The sequence below is a fragment of the Dasypus novemcinctus genome, chromosome 11, assembly GCF_030445035.2.
Source record: "Dasypus novemcinctus isolate mDasNov1 chromosome 11, mDasNov1.1.hap2, whole genome shotgun sequence".
NCBI classification, from domain to species: Eukaryota; Metazoa; Chordata; class Mammalia; order Cingulata; family Dasypodidae; genus Dasypus; species Dasypus novemcinctus.
The window spans coordinates 28,062,269-28,076,151 of NC_080683.1; positions in this window are offsets into that span (position 1 = coordinate 28,062,269).

Sequence of the window (13,883 nt, forward strand, 5' to 3'; positions counted from 1 at the left end):
CAAGCAGGCCATAGAGGTACGGTGACCTGATATGATAGAATCAGACCATAAATTGAATCCTGGCTCCACTTCTTACTAATTTTGTGACATGGGGCAAGTAGTTTAGTTTCTTTGAATTTCAGTTTCCTCACCTGTAAAATAGATAAATAATAACTACTCACCAGAGCTAAAGATATATATGAATTGCCTAGTTCCATGCCTGGCACTTAGCAGGTGTTTGTACAAGAGTAACTGTTATTTAAAAAGTATATGGCTGTTGCTACAACTACCACCGTTATAGGTAGTAAGGCAACCAGGTGTTCAGAGAAGTATGAGGTTCTGTGAACTCAGGTATTCTGGGCAATCTTCATGGAACGGTCAGGACTGACCTGAGCTAGTGTTTTAAAGATAAGGTTATATATAAAGAGAAAGGATTCTATTCTGTATGGGATGAGGTGGCACTCCAGAAAAGAGGAAATGGTATAAGTGGGATGTGCAGGCAGAAACATTCTTGGCATGATTTAAAAAGACAGAGTTTACCTATCTAATAAGTAATCCATTTTAGGGAAACTTAGGTATAAAGGAGGAAAAGAGGTTGAGATCTGATAATAGATGGTCTTGAATATCTGCTAGTTCTTAGACATCATTCTGTGGATAATTAATAAAAGCTTCCGTTATAACTAGTGAACCAATGTCAGCCAGAGAGAGATGTGTGGTCATAGTCTGAAAGACTGTCCCCAGCTCTGACATTTTAAAAGAGGTATCAGGGAACAGATATGAATCAAGCAATAGAGCTCTTGCCTACCACATGGGAGGTTCCTGGTTTAGTTCCCAGTGCCTCCTAAAGAAGACAGCAACCTGGTGCGATGGACAGGTGGGGCAAGCTGACGCAACAAGATGGTGGAGCAAGAGACACAAGAAGAAAAACATAATGAGAGACACAACAAAGCAGGGAGTGGAGGTTCCTGATGCCTCCTAAAAAAAAAGATGAGCAAAAGAGCAAGCTGATGTGACAGACAAGCGTGGCAAGCTGACACAACAAGAGACACAAGAAGAAAAATATAATGAGAGACAAAACAAAGCAGGGAATGGAGGTGGCTCAAGTGACTAAGCACCTTCCTCCCACATCAGAAGTCCCAGGTTTGGTTTCTGGTGCCTCCTAAAGAAACAAGGAAGATGAACAGACATAGGAAGTACAAACAACAAGAGGTGGGGAGAAATGAGTAAATAATTTTAAAAAAAATCTAAAAATAAAATAAAATAAAAGAGGTATCAATGGCTCAGCCCAGCCTACTAAATAGATGGAGACACTCCAGAGCAAAAGATTCCATTCTATTCTATTCTTCAATGAGCAGACACACTTGAAGTATGGAAGCATGTTCATAAAAGAGTGAACATGGGACTTTGTCAAAATGGTGAAAAGGTAGCCGACTCGATGGGAGAAAATATTTGGAAATAACATGTCCAAAAGGGTGTAATATCCACAATTTATAAAGAGATGTTATCAAATGACCCAATTAAAAAGTGGGCAAAAGACTTGAATAGACATTTTGCCCAAAAAAGAAATACATATAGCAAAAAACATATGAAAAAATGTTCAAAATCGCTCCTGAGTAGGGAAATGCAAATCAAAACTACAGATGTCATATCACACATCTCAGAATGGTCACTATTAAAAAGACAGACCTACAAGTGTTGGAGAGGATGTGGAGAGATAGGAACACTTATTCACAGTGGGAATGCAGAATGGCACAGCCTCTATGGAAGACTGTTTGGAAGTTTCTAAGGAAGCTAAGTATAGATTTGCCACATAACTGTGCAATACCACTACTAGGTATATATACCCAGAAGACTGAGAGCAGTGACAAGAATAGACATCTGCACCCCTAAGTTCATAGTGGCGTTATTCGTGATTGCCCAAATTTGGAGACAACCCAGGTGTCCATCAATTGATGAATGGATAAACAAACTGTGGTATATTCACACAATGGAATATTAGGCAGCTATAAGAAGAAATGAAGTCATAAAGCATATGACAACATGGATGAACCTGGAGGACATTATGTTGAGTGAAGCAAGCCAGACACAAAAGGACTAATACTGTATGATTGCGTTACTATGAACTAAATGTATTGTGTAACATATTTTATGATTCCATTTATATAAAATGTGAATATAAATCAATTTATAAAGATGAAATTTGATTATTGGTTATGTAGAGCTAGGAAAGGAATGGTAAGGGGTATGGAGGTTTTCTTTTTGGAGTAATGAAATAATTCTAAAATTTTTTGTGATGATGAATGCACAACATTGTGATTATACTAAAAGCCATTGATTAGTCACTTTAGACAGACCATAGGGTATATGAATATATCTCAATAAAACTCCTTAATAAAAAATAAATAATTGTGTGAGAATAGCCGGAAATAGCAGGTATGTGAAGCAGGGGAAACAGAGAGATTGAGAGGTGAAGAAGTTTCTTGTTTTTTTGACTGTCTTTTGTTTATTATTATTATGGAAATAATAAAAATGCTCTAATAATGATTGAAGTGATGAATGCACAACTATGTGATTATACCAAGTATCATTGATTATATCATTTGGATGAACTTTATCCTTTTTAAATACATATCAATTGATATGTTAAAAAAAAAAAGAGTGAACAAGAGGATTATAAAACTAAAGATGGTTATCCAAAGGACCATGAAATGGGCTAGGGTTTGTCAAAGAAAAAGCTTATTTTTTTGAAAGATGAGTGAGCGTTTTTTATTTTTCTTAAAATTATATAGCTAAACGCAAGGGAATCTAGCTTTTAGAATAACTAGAGTCTCAGAATAAAGAGAGAAGTAATTCATAGTACTTATACTGTAACATATAGCATAAATATAAGTATTTTATATATTCTATGGCTTATAGTTTAATATATTATAGTAGTCATACTTCAAATAATTATGTAAAGAAAAAATTTCTAATGTTTCAGCAATTTTGATAAGGGCCGGATGTTCCTGTATTTGATAACAAGAAAAAGGAATTTTCTGGCTTGTATTACAGCATGATGCTAAACTTTCTAGGTCTGTTTGTAAACCCTATCTCTTAGGAATGCAAGGCATTTAGAAATGTAAATTTTGTAGGGCTCTGGAATGTGAAATGCTCAAAGTCCAACCAGGCCTGGGTTAAGCTAATAGTAAAACAATCAGTTTTACCATTAATTTGTGGTGTGTGTTTTGTTTTTGTTTTTTAATTCTATATGTTTAGCCTGGAGAAGAGAATACTGAGAGGACCATATTAGCAAATGTTCAAATAATGAAAAGAGGCTGCCATGGGCAAGAGAATGAACTATTTCTTTGTTGTGTAACAGTATAGAACTATTTCTGTTGCTAAAAGAAACAAAAAGGCCAATTTAGCTTTACATGAAATATTTTGTAGAAATATTTTGAAAATAGCTTGGCCCACTTCATGAACACGAAAATATTCCAGCTGAATTTGGATGATAAATTGCGATGGGAAGAAGGAGTTATCACTTAACTCCAGGATTCTCATCTTCTCTGCATATTAGCATTCCTTGAGAGTTTTTTTAAAGGTATACTGAGGCCCCACCTCAGATCAATTCATCAGAACCTCTGGAGGAAAAGCCTCTGAGCTTTGATGTTTTTAGTAAACAGGCAGGGTTATAAATCACAACTTTAGCTAAGTTAATTCTAGATGGCCCCAGAGCATTTACCCTACCTGTAAAGTTGAGCAGGAAAGTGCCATGAAGAATCACTGGGTAGGATGATCAATCGTGGAATGTTCATGTAGAATGAATTAGGAGTAATCAAGTTTAGAGCCACAAGTGGGATGAGGAGTAGGCTGCTGTGGGAGTCCAGCTGCCAGGTACGGAGATTTGGAATAGAAAGTTTGACATCCGTAGTGAAAGAGGAGAGATGTATATGCACAGGCATGCATATGAGTGTGTGTGCATGTGCAAGTGCATCCAGATAGCAACATATGCAAAAAAAAGTGTCTAGTAACATGTAAACCAAATTATATCTTTACACTGAGGAGGAGAGATCGCTCCGGCTTTATTGACATACTCTTTTAAACCAAAATGACAAGATTATGAGCAGTTTATAGTTTTCTCTATTTCCCACAAGGAATATGCAAATGATTTTGTAATCAGAAAAATACGTTGTTTTAAATTATCAATAAATATTAAATAAAATAAATAAAAATTTGAAAGGAGAGTTTTCCAGCCTCAACTTCAGTGCCCCCCACCCCTCTTTCCTCCCAACCCCACCCCAAGACATGCATGTATACTTGTATTCTGGCTACAATACAGTCCTCAAAAGTCTAGGAACTTTAAAATAGTTTTACACCTCCATAATTTCAGTCACCAAGCTCATTCTCCTAAGAGTAACTTTCTTTCCATCTCCACCAAGAGAATCATACTTATCCCAATATCCTGCTCAACTATTATCTCCTCTGAAGTTTTCCCTAAGTTACTCAGAAAAAAAAAATGTTTCTTCTTCTCTGTCTCCATAATGCTCTGAACCCACTCCAAGAATTGGATTTATGACTATCATATTGGATTGAGTTATTTTTATTCACGTTTGTCTCCCTAGATTTCCAATTAGTTCCTCAAGAGTAGGGCCTGGGCCTCACTATCTGTTGTTTTATGCAGCAGTAAGCACAGGGACAGTCTCCTAATAGATGCTCAATTAAATAAGCTGAGTTGAACTTAGGAGATATTAGATCTAAGCAGCAAGGAAGAGGGAAAGAAATCAGAGAAAATTCAGGTTTTCTTTTGGGAACTATAAAATCACTGGTGGAATAACAGAAGTTAATCAAGGATTAGCTCATTTTTGAATGGGCATTCATTCAAAAATATCCTGTAAGAAGATGGAAATTCCTTTGAGAAAGGCCAGAGACCTAGGTTCAGAATACAGATGCATAGAGGAAACACTAAGTTCATTTATTCATTCATTCCCAAAAATTGTTTTCAGTGCCTTCTATATGCAAAGGCACAGTGCTAGGCACTAGGGAAATAATGGAAAATAGGACTGTGATCTTGTCCTTTTGATCCTTACATTTTAGTGAGAGCGGGTGAGATAGAGGAATGAATTCTCTGAAGTAGAGTGTATATAGAGAAAAGAGTAGATAGCTAATATATAGGCTGTAGTAACTAATGTTTAAGAAGATAAGAGTTAGAAAATGAATTAGTTAACAAGGTATAAAGAGAGCCAGAGAAATTAAAAAAATAATATAGAGAATTAAATAGTATATTTTAAAATACTAGGGATTATTAATAGATTTCTCAATATAGGAAGATCTTTGTGCAATTTAGATCTGATTACTGTTTCTGTCCCAATCTCTTTCTCCAAATTTCTCCATTTTCTACCACAATCAATTTTTCTTACTCTTATTTTGGCTCCATGATAATTCCCTGGACCCACCTCCATATGTCTTTGGAAAGGCCCTTATGGCAGTTTGACATTATTTATGAATTCCATAAAAAAAGATCTTATATTTGTAAATTGGTATATTCCTCCAGGTGTGATACACTTTGTATTAAATTCAAAGTCTTATGTTTCCTTAATTAAATCAAGATTAGGGCTTTGATTTAACCAGTCAGTAGGTTATGACTCAGGGTGAGTCTCTGCCCTCTTGGTGGGCTGATAGAAACAGAAACCCACTCTGGGTGGACTGGGGGAGAGTGTAAACTCCAATGTAAACTGTTATCCATGTGGGGCAGTAGTGCTCCAAAATGTGTTCACCAAATGCAATGAATGTCCCATGATGATGAAAGAGGTTGTTGATGTGGGAGGAGTGGGGTGAGGGGGTGGAGGGTGTATGGGGACCTCTTATATTTTTTGAATGTAACATTAAAAAAAAATAGAGAAAAAGAAGATGATATACAGAAGAAGACACACAAGAGCTCCATAGACAAAGAAGAGAGAACTTTGCCAGTTTTGATCCTGGAGCCCCAGAAAGAGATGAGCCATTCACCTGACAGTTTGCAACTGAAGAGAACCGAAGCCTTAGTGGAAGAAGAAAGGAAAGACCAGGCAGCAGACACCCACCATCTTGTTTCAACTCGTGGCAACAGACTTTGGTGGGGAAGCAACCTTGAGTTGGGGACTCTTTAGGACCTTGTAACTATAAGCTTTTACTGCAAATAAATATCCATTATAAAAACCAAGATATTTCTAGAATTTTGTATAGCACCCCTTTCTGTTGATTAATATAGCCCTCTATTGAAGCATTAATTTTTCTTAGGCAGGCAACTTTCTTATAAGTATGCAATTCTTCCTACAAATTTAGTAACTCTGAATGCATAAGAGTATTTAGTTAGTCCACAACATAACAGAACAACCATTTGAGAACCTGACACTGAGTTCCTTGTCACTAAAAAATTTGGGGTTCCACTACAAAATGAAAAGTTTGGGCCTCTTTTTCAAAAATTACTAAGAATTTTAAGATGAAGATAGCAAAGCATTAAACAAGTGTGGAGTCCTGCACTCCTGCACAAGTCACACACCCATGACCCAAATAACAAGAATGCTTACACAAACAAAAAAATCACTTGTTTATCAGAAATTCAAATTTAATTGGGCTAATTAACCTGCTAAATTTGGCAAGCTCTAATTCCAAGATCACACCATTTAATCTTTGCAAAGTGAGTTTTATACATTTTTCTTCAGAATATTGTCTAATAGTAAGATAACTTGCATGAGAAAAAGCCCCAGTTTATTTGATGCATTCGTTTCTGTAAGGTTGTTGCTGTAGATAATGTTTTGTCCATTATAAAATGTTGTTTTACAAGAATCCATGAGAGAAAATCCTCTTAGGTCTTATTTTTACATATATTTATGCTTCGCCAGCATGCCTGTACCTTTTAGACTTCTATCTCACTCTTTGCATTAGCTTCCATTTAGTTAAAATCATGTAACACATTTCTTGTACAGTGTGTATAAAACCATTTGGGAAACTTTATTACTGGATTTATTATATCTCTCCTGTGCTTATTTTATCTTCTTTGCAATATTTTCATATATTTTTAAAAATTGTATTTCATTCTACCATTTTGAATTGACTTTTTGGGAAAAAGCAGGTAGTGAATAAAAAAATTAAATAATTAATAAATGAAAAAAATTCTTTAACATTTAGATGTCATTGGTAATATTAAATTCCTTACTTTGTTTCATGAATATTTAATAATTTAAGCATATGCCTGATAGGAATAAATGATTAAAACTATTGATGCATCAAGTTATAATTTAAGGAAAATACTTGGTGCAAAAGTCAAATGAACTTTATGAAAGCATTCACCAAAAAAGAGTTTCAAAGAGGAAAGTCAAGTTGAACAACACTGTTGAAAAGAAGATGTTAACTTCAATCCTGGATAGTTGAATAGTTAGTAAACTCAGAAACATTATACCTTTTTGTGTTTACTCACTCAATAAATATTTGTTTTGGATTTTGTTAGAAAAGGCTGATAAGATATAACATATATTTCATAATTAAAAGAAAGTCATTCAATAATAAACTTCATTGTAAACCATATCGAATTGCCTAAATCTAAAACCAATGGCTCATTTGTTCTGTAAAATGAAAGTAGCTGCGTAAGCCAGACGATTTATTCCCTAGTCCCAAACAGATTGCTTTTTTTTTTTTTAAGACGTAAATATTTATTATATTATCTTGGCTGGCTATGGTACAGGAGGAGTTCTTTTTTCTTTTAAGTTATCATGTGAAAGCAGATGGTTCTCGTTGTTCCTACTGTAACACCCCTCCTTCTAACTAATTTCATAGTTAAGACTATACATGTCACTCAAGGCCTTTTACTTAGATTTGATACTTCTACTTGGAATGCCTCTCCTTGTCAACAGGTAAACTAACTCATCAACAGGTAAACTAACTCAAGACTCATAACCAATGTGACCAGTTGCCTTGTCTTTAAAATCGGTCTCCACTTCCCTCCCTGCTACCTAAATGATTTCTCCTTGCAAAATATTTTTTTATTTTTTATTTTTCATTTTAAAAACAAATTATTGAAGTATATCATTCACACATGAACACACATACAAAACAAACATGCATAGCCTCATACAGGGCTCCCATATACCACCCCACCCAAATACCTTGCAATGTTGTGAAACATTTATAACAAATTATGAAAAAGCATTGTCAAAGTATTACTACTAACTATAGTCTATCTAATATTTGGTGTATTTTCCCCCAACCCACCCTATTTTTTTTTTGTTCGTAAACCATATAATTTATCTAAAGTATGCAATTAATGCCATTTGGTATAATCACAGAATTGCACATTCATCACTTTAATGAGTATTAGAGCATTTTCATTACTCCAAAAGAAAAATAAAGGAAGAAAGAAAAGGAAAGGGAAAAAGAAAGAAACACAAGAAACAAATCACTATTATACCCACATGGCAGTGCTACTAATTACAAATCCTGTGACGTGCTTTCACCCTTTCTATTTATTTCCAAACATTTACAAACAACTTTTTACCAATTTTACATAGATTAAACCTCAGCTATCCATTCTCTAACCACAGTCTGTTCTCTGGTACATATTCTACCTATTAACTCCATGAGTTTGCTCATTTTATTTAGCTCATAATAGCGAAATCATACAATATTTGTCTTTTCGTGCCTGGCTTGCTTCATCTCAGCATAATGTCCTCCAGGTTCATCTGTTGTCAAATGCTTCATAACTTCATTTTTTCTTATAGCCAAATAATATTCCATTTTGTGTATATGTAAATTTGTTTATCCACTCTTCAGCTAATGGACACATGGGTTATTTCCATGTTTTGCCTTTTGTGAAAAATGCTGCTATGAACATCTGTATGCAGATGTCTGTTCATATCACTGCTCTCAGTTCTTCTGGGTATATACCTAGCAGCAGTATTGCCAGGTCACAGGGTAGATCTATATCTCACTTCTTCAGGAACCTCCAGACTTCCACAGTGGCTGTGCCATCCTGCAATTTCCACCAACAATGAATAACTGTTTCTCTCTCTTCACATCCTCTCCAACACTTGTAGTTTTCTGTTTTGTTAATAGTGGCCAATCTAGTAGTTGTGAAATGATATCTCATTGTAGCTTTGATTTGCTTTTCCCTAATAGCCAGTGATTTTGAACATTTTTTCATGTGCTTTTTTTTTCTTTAAGAAAATGTCTATTCAGGTCCTCCTCAGCTTGCTCAACTAGTGTATAGAAACATTACTGATTTTTGTGTGTTGATCTTGTATCCTGCCACTTTGCTGAACGTATTAGCTCCAATAGCTTATAGATATTTCAGGATTTTCTAAATATACAATCATGTCATCTGCCAACAATAAGAGTTTTAGTTCCTTTTTTCCAATCTGGACGCCTTTTATTTCTCTTTCTTACCTAATTGCTCTAGCTAGAACTTATAGCACAATGTTTAATAGCAATGGTGACAGTAGGCATCATTGTCTTGTTCCTGATCTTAGAGGGAAAGCTTTCAAACTCTCCCCACGGAGTATGATGTCAGCTGTGGGATTTTCATATATGCCCTTAATGATGTTGAGGAAATTTCCTTCTAGACCTATCTTTTTTTTTAGGATTATTTTATTTATTTCTCCCCACCCCCTCATTATTTGCACTTGCTGTGTCTGTTCATCTTCCTTGTTTCTTTAGGAGGCACTGCAAGCCAAACTTGAGACCTCTGATGTGGGAGGAAGGTGACTCATCACTTGAGCCACCTCCGCTGCCTGCTTTCTTCTGTCTCTCATTATGTTTTTCCTCCCCATGTCTGTTGCATTAGCTTGCTTCACCTCCCTATCACGCCAGCTCACTATCTTCTTTAGGAGGCACCAGGAACCAAATCATGAACCTCCCATGTGGTAGGCAGGAACACAGTTACTTGAGCAATATCTGCTTCCCTCTATATCTATTTTTGAAGTGTTTTTATTAAGAAAGGATGCTGGATTTTATCAAATATCTTTTCTACATCAATTGAGATGATCATGTGCTTTTTCCCCTTAAATTCATAAAGGTGGTATATTACATTAATGTATTTTCTTATGTTGAAACACCCTTGCATACCAGAAATAAAACCCAGTTGATCATGATGCATAATTGTTTCTATATGTTCTTGACTTTTATTTGCAAATATTTTGTTGAGAATTTTTGCATCTATATTCATAAGAGAGATTGGTATTGCACATTCTTGTACATTCAGTGTAGGTTGTTTGTGCATTTCTAGGAAATTGTCCATTTCACCTATATTTTTTAATTTGTTAGCATACAGTTTCTCATAATATCCTCCTATGATCTTTTTATTTTTGTGGAGATAGTTGTAATGCCTCCCTCCCCCTTTCATTCCTGACTTTATTTATATCTTCTCTCTCTCTCTCGTTGTTGTTAGTCTTTCTGAGGGTTTATTGATTTTGTTGATTTTCTCAAAGAACCAGCTTTCGGTTTTGTTGATTTTCAGGTTTTTGTTGTTGCTGTTGTTGTTGCTGCTCTCCATTTCATTTATTTCTGCTTTTGTCTTTTTTATTTCTTTCTACTTGATTTGGGATCAGTTTGCTGTTCTCTTTCTTGTTTTTCTAGTTGTCTAGTTAGATCTTTGATTTTAATTCTTTCTTCTTTTTTAATATAGGTATTTAGAGCAATAAATTTCTTTCTCAGCCCTGCCTTTGCTGTATTCCATAAGTTTTGATAACTTGTGTTCTCTCTTTCATTCACGTCAAGATATCTACTAATTTCTCTTGCAATTTATTGTTTGACTCACTGATTGTTTAGGAGTGTGCTGTTTAGGCTCCAGATATTTGCAGATTTCCCTCTTTCCCACCTATTATTGATTACCAGCTTCAATCCATTATGAACAGAGAAGATGCTTTGTATAATTTGTAATTTGTCTTCTTTTTTTTTTTGCTTTCTTTCTTTTATTTATTTATTTTTAAGTATTTTTTAAAAGATACATAGATCATACAAAATGTTACATTAAAAAATATAATAGGTTCCTATATACCCCACTCCCCACTCCCACCCCGACTCCTCCCATATCATCAGCCTCTTTCATCAGTGTGGCACATTCATTGCATTTGATGAATACATTTTGGAGCACTGCTACACAGCATGGATTATAGTTTACATTGTAGTTTACACTCTCTTCCAGTCCATTCAATGGGTTATGGCAGGATATATAATGTCCTGCATCTATCTCTGCAGTATCATTCAGGACAACTCCAAGTCCCAAAAATGCCCCCATATTATACCTCTTCTTCCCTCTCCTTGCCCTCAGCAACTCCTGTGGCCACTGTCTCCATATCAATAATACAGTTTCTTCCATTGCTAGAGTCAAAATAATTCTATAGTAGAATACTAGTAAGTCCACTCTAATCCATATTTTATTTCTCCAACCTGAGGACCCTGGGATGGTGATGTTCACTCCACCTCTAAATCAAGAGGGGGCATAGATCCCACATGGCTGATGGATGGGATTCTCCTGCTTGCAGCTGTTGATTCTCTCCATTCCCTGGTGTGGTGGTTGACCACCCTCACCTCCCTGTTAGCTGACCTGGGTAAGTCCAACAAACTGGAGAGCAAGTGTTACAACTCTGCTGAGGCTCAGGGCCCAGCTAGCACATGGACAGTCCAGAGATTCAAGTCTCCCAAGCATACACGAATACCAGCACCAACCACAGGTTCAGTAAAAGTGACAGAAGAGGCATGTGTAGAGAGGTCACATCTGAGTCCAACTCCATCACACTCAGGAGCACAAATTCCAAAGTAGAGCTCAATGGAAAGGCACTGAACTCTGAAGCCATCTGTCATGACTGTAGGAGACCTGGGTATCTCCATCACCCTCAGGAGCACCACTATCTGGGGTCACCTACTTTGGCTGTCTCTGAGATCCTGCTGAGATACATGTAAGGGCGACCCCTCTGATGACCTCCCTACTCAGTTTGAAGTCTCTTAGCCATATAAACTCATTTGTCCTTACCATAAACTCCTTTTATTCAAGGTCTTTTTCTAGTTGCATCACCAGCTGGTGCGTGGTAGTAATCCCTCAGTACCAGGGAGGCTCATCCCTGGGATTGATGTCCCACATTGGGGGGAAGATAATCCATTTATATGCTAAATTTGGCTTAGAGAGTGGTCACATTTGAGCAACATGGAGGCTCTCAGGAGGTAACTCTTGGGCAAGCTGCAGCTCTAGGCCTAGTTGAAATTTTAAGTGCAATGGGCTCATAAGCATAGTCATCATAGATCATTGCACCATCTTTCTTCGCTAGTCTTTGCCCTTGCACTTGGGGGATTGTTGCTGCTCCATTGGGGAGTGTGACAGAGTGTGCTGGAATGGCAACTCAGCCCTCTGTCAGTTGTCATGTGAAATTCTACCCACTATGTCAATACCCAATGAATATCTGAACATACCTATATATCCTATATACATGCCCTGGAGAACTCCCTCTCACCCATGTGTCCCCCATCAATGACACCCCACATGAGTGCTCCTCCACAGCCATCATTGAACCTCTCTGTGATTCAAAACTTCTTAAAAAAATGAAGTCTAATTAATAGCCAAATTCTTCTAATTGGAAAATGAAATAGTAATGATAGATTTAAAGATTAGAAATAGAATACACAATAATTTAGAAAAAGTAAATGAAAGTAAAAAATAAATTGGGGTATTTAAAAAATGAAAAATATCATAAAAATTTTTTTGACATTTTGCCTTTCATCACTGTAATAGGTGTTGACCTGTATGTACAATGGCAAGGCAATCTTTAATTTCTTCTTCAGTGTCTACATTCTTTTTTAATTTTTTAAAAGTATGTATTAAAAAAAGTTTTAGGTCACAGCAAAGTCACATATAGAATATAGGGGACTCCCATATACACAACATCAAACCCTTTTCCCACTTCCCCAGCAATGATCTTTTTACACGTGTCTGTTACATTTGCTGCAACTTATGTACAGATATTGAAACAGAGCTAATAACCATGGCTCGATCATGGTTTACATTTTAGACTATACACTTTAATAAATTTTAGGTGAAATTTAACAAGGATTGTATCCATCTGCAGGATCATGCGGAACACTTCCATTGCCCCCCAGTTACCGCCTCTTCCATCTATTCTATTCTACTCTTCCCCTCCCATCTGAGCTCACAGTGACAACCAAGCTTCAAATGCTTGAAGATCAAGATTCATAGACACTTGCAACAATCCTGAGGGGCTTGACACACTAGTCTGTTCTCCCTCATTGGGAGCCACCTATGTTCTCGAGAGATACCCTTTCCTCTGAGAATATCAGGCCTCCCCAGGATAGGGGTACAACACCTTTCCACTCATTGTATGGGTGTCCACCCACTGATATATCACTCTATGACGTGTAAGATGAGTACTCACAGACTCCCTAAAAGACTGCCGCAGGAGCACCCTGTGCCAGATGCCCTCCATCAAACACCTTAAACCAGTAACCCTTCCTTATTATATTTTCTAAAGTCTATTCTCAACATTATAGTTTCAACCACATACCTGACAATCTCCCATGTTCACTTGCTCCCTCCAAGCCCTCCCCCAATTCCTTGGACCATCTGACCCATCCTTCAAACTCCATGCCCCTTCAAGCCTACAAAGTCCAACCCAATACTATCCCTATGGCCCCATCTTATCCCTTCACTGCATGACTACTTACCTCCACTTTATCATAGATTTTGTCTGTGTGGGCATGGGCTCACAACTTTCCTCTCCCCCTGCCCCATTTCCTGTATTCTATCTTCCAATCTCTAGCTCTCTGAGACAGCTCAATTTGCTTATTTCATATCAGAAAAGTCATGTAGTACTTGTCCTTCAATGCCTGGCTTGCTTCACTCAACATAAGGTCCTCAAGATTCATCCATGTTATCCCATATGTTAGTA